This window comes from Pinus tabuliformis, chromosome 2_2 (assembly GCF_031772625.1).
Source record: "Pinus tabuliformis cultivar Carrire ecotype Pingquan chromosome 2_2, CPIR1, whole genome shotgun sequence".
Lineage (NCBI taxonomy): Eukaryota > Viridiplantae > Streptophyta > Pinopsida > Pinales > Pinaceae > Pinus > Pinus tabuliformis.
In genome coordinates this window covers 52,958,066-52,961,486 of record NC_142300.1, presented here as the reverse complement: position 1 = coordinate 52,961,486, position 3,421 = coordinate 52,958,066, and the positions used below count along the sequence as shown (strand labels likewise).

Sequence of the window (3,421 nt, the reverse complement as noted above, 5' to 3'; positions counted from 1 at the left end):
ATTCTATGACCAAAGCAGGCCTAGAAATTTAATTATAACAAAATCAATGGGATAACTTGATCAAGGACTTTAATGATAGCTGGGTCAAGACAATTCATGCTCTTCAACATTCATTTCTTGTGATTTTTCAACATGTTTGAACACTAGAATGGGTTGGGAGTGTGAATTTATTTAGTTTTTGATAAAAGTGAACCAAAAGTTGTTCTAACCATAGTTCCCAGATTCGCTCGAATCAGGGCAGGAAATATGAAAATTTTATAATAAAATTCAAATGTGAATAAATTCAGTGCAATTCAATATGGTTCTCTCATGTGAAAGTTGGAAAACTAGATAAAAAGTGGATGTAGATTCTCCAAAGGGGACATGAAGGTGGTTTCAAGGAGAATCAGGTTCCTTCGATTCCCAGCCCTAAGATTTGTCCCTCCATAAGCTCACTGGTTGTGGAAAGCCTCTAGTCTAGTCTTTGTTTGTCATTACAGATATAGAAAATCTACATGAATATTGTTGTTGAATCAAGTGGGTGAACATATATGATCGCTCAAGAACTCATACAAACCAACCCACCATGACCACAACTACAAATCATTGAACCTTTGGTCCAGTGAGAAGCAGGAGCCATATCGGTCAATTCTATTAATTACAATGTGGGGAGGTATTTAGATAATAAAGTGAACATAGCTTTGAAAACTGTTAAACAAGACCTTCTAAAAGGTAGTAGGGTGATGATGGGTCATTGAGAAAGGAAGAATATTTTTGGAGGGATAGGGTTAAGAGATGGGTCTTGCTTCTCTTGGTGGCTCAGTTGTTCATATTGTAGATCATCTAGATTTGGAGGCAGTGTAGCATTTTCCATGATGATCTACTAAGATGCTTGGTATATGTAGCCTTTCCTTTCCCCCTTTTTTGTCTTATTCCTACGCTTATCATGATGCAACCATATATTGTTCCTGTCGTATTGTGCCCATTGTATGAATCATCTATCATACTTACCCAGACCATGACAATAATGGTAAAGTCATCTAATACAATTTCTCTCTATTTTATTTTATATAATGACTAGGCACCTCATGGCCCATCTAAGTTTCTAATGTAGTTTCCTTTGATTGGGCATTAAACAGTCTATGCCAAATAGCAAAGGATGTTTTAGGGGAAAAAGATCTAGGCATCAGACATTTATCTGCAAGGCGAATATTGAGCAAGAGAATGAACAAGAGATATTTCAATCAAGAAGTTTAACATTTTCTTCATAATTGGCATTGTTTCCTATTGTTGTTGAGGGGTTGTTATTAATCAATGCAGGAGTTTCAGTGAGGCCATAAATGGATTCTCAGATGATGACTCAAATTTGATGGGTACTAATGGCATGGAGGAAGACTATTAGCATAAACACATCTCCAAGTAAGCTATTGTGTTCTAATATTTCATCCACTGAAAGGATTCCACCTCTTGGTTTTGACATTCTATGTGTAAAATAAACTATGTTATTACAGGTTGACTTCTCATGTTGTCAAAATATATACTTTCCATCTTCAGTATAATTTGAGGGAACTTAAGGTTCAACTATTTCTGTTGAGAGACTTTTGTCATGTTTGTGGTGCCTATATAGTGCATCTTGAATGTTTTGAACTGATTTTTTTCATTTCCAAATAATGAAGTCAATTTCTAACTTATCGAGTGGACATACTATATCCCCAACATTACTTATCTTGTTCTTTTGGGAAAATTGTTCAGAATGGGAAGATTTTTCCAATTATATCTATTATGTGGCCACCTTAAATAAAAGTTCTTTTAGACTTCCTAGATCACAAGTTAGTTTCTTTGGAGATGGCCAATTCATGCCCACCATAGGGCATACTATTCAGCATGAAGGGTGAAAGTTATTGTGCTTAGTAATTTAGTTTTTTTTGGAGAACATTCATGGACTGTGAAATCATTCCATAAGCAGGTATTTTGCTTAAATGTTTTATAGAATTAGCTATATATTTTAATCTTGGAGTGATTGTACCAATATTTCTTTGAGACTGTCAAGTTGGAGGGGCATGATCTTACACAAGAGGAAGTTTTCCTCTCAAGAGATATGGTTTTGTTGCAATTATTATGTCCAATTTCATGCTAAATCATTTTAAAAAGGTTACATATTGCTAGAAATAATATTTAATTTATTTATTTATTTTCATGACTTGACAGGCATGCAATGGAATTGGTGAAAAGGCAGTTGGAGCTCCTACACAACTTTCTTTTGCTCCAGTTGATTCATCATTTTCAGATGATGCTCCTTTTCTCCCATCTGGTTTCTGAGTGGTTGCACTAGAATCAGAAATAGTGAGTATGGTATATAATAGAGGTGGAAAATAAAGTTTTAATGTTGATTTTGAAAAGAAATAGAGGATGGTAAACATATTGTAGCCATGGACTGCATGAATTTGTAGTAAGTGATCTTTGTGATCAGGTAGACTCATTGGATGTTTAAGAAAGTTAAATGTACATGATGACGGATGCTTATATTTCAAGCCACGTGTTAGATCTTACTTCTTCCTTTGCAGTTGGATTAGTTATAAATCCAACTTTTATCAATTAGGGAGGAAGCTCATCGAGGTCAAAACCTGTATTGACTATCACTTACAAGTTTATTTATGAGAAAAATATGCAAGATAAGGTCACCACTATGGCCCATCAATATGTGCACAGTGTCAGCACATATGTGAAAAAAGTTGTTATAGCATTAGCTCCTTCTGGAATGAACCCTCTTCTTGGGGCAAGTCCACTTCTTGGCACCCCAGGAGCACTCACACTTTCTCATTGGATTTACCAAAGCTACAGGTAAAAGGGAACATCTAAATTTGTTGTTTCTAAACTATTAAATCCCTTATTTAGATAATAAATAAACTATTTGATAATAACTGATATGAACAACTGAGCCACCACTCCCATGATAATGATAGTCATTTGATAGTCCTCACTTTCCAATGATAATAGTTTAGCAATATTTTATGAGGATATGCCCAGGTAAAAGGCGTAGGTTACTTTGATGAAACTGATATGCCTTAGAAACATCTCTTAGCCAAAGGTAATAGTCTTTTATGAGGATGGGGCCAGGTAAAAGGCCTAGGATTTGGGCTCACTCCCCATGATAATAGTCTAATAATATTTTATATGGGGATGAGGCTAGGTAAACCTCCTGAATGACTCTGATAAAATTGAGAGGCCTCAGTGACATGTCTTTACCAAAGGTAGCCTCATAGTAAAGCAGAGATATTGTACGAAGTTATGCACCTACCCCAGCCACACCAACAAAGGTAGAAGAAGTCAACTAAAATTAAAATAAAAGCAAATTGAAATTAAATGAACGCCATAGAAAATAGTCCATGGAGGTTTTACAGTTTCAAAAACATCTTCCTCAATTACATCTCTAGGAAACAAA

General features: G+C 35.3%; 1 pseudogene; it reads left to right on the top strand.

Annotated features, from left to right (window-relative positions):
* The first annotated feature begins 774 nt into the window (after nt 1–774).
* Nucleotides 775–2,824, top strand: LOC149191442 (homeobox-leucine zipper protein HOX32-like; annotated as a pseudogene).
* The last annotated feature ends 597 nt before the right edge of the window (nt 2,825–3,421 follow it).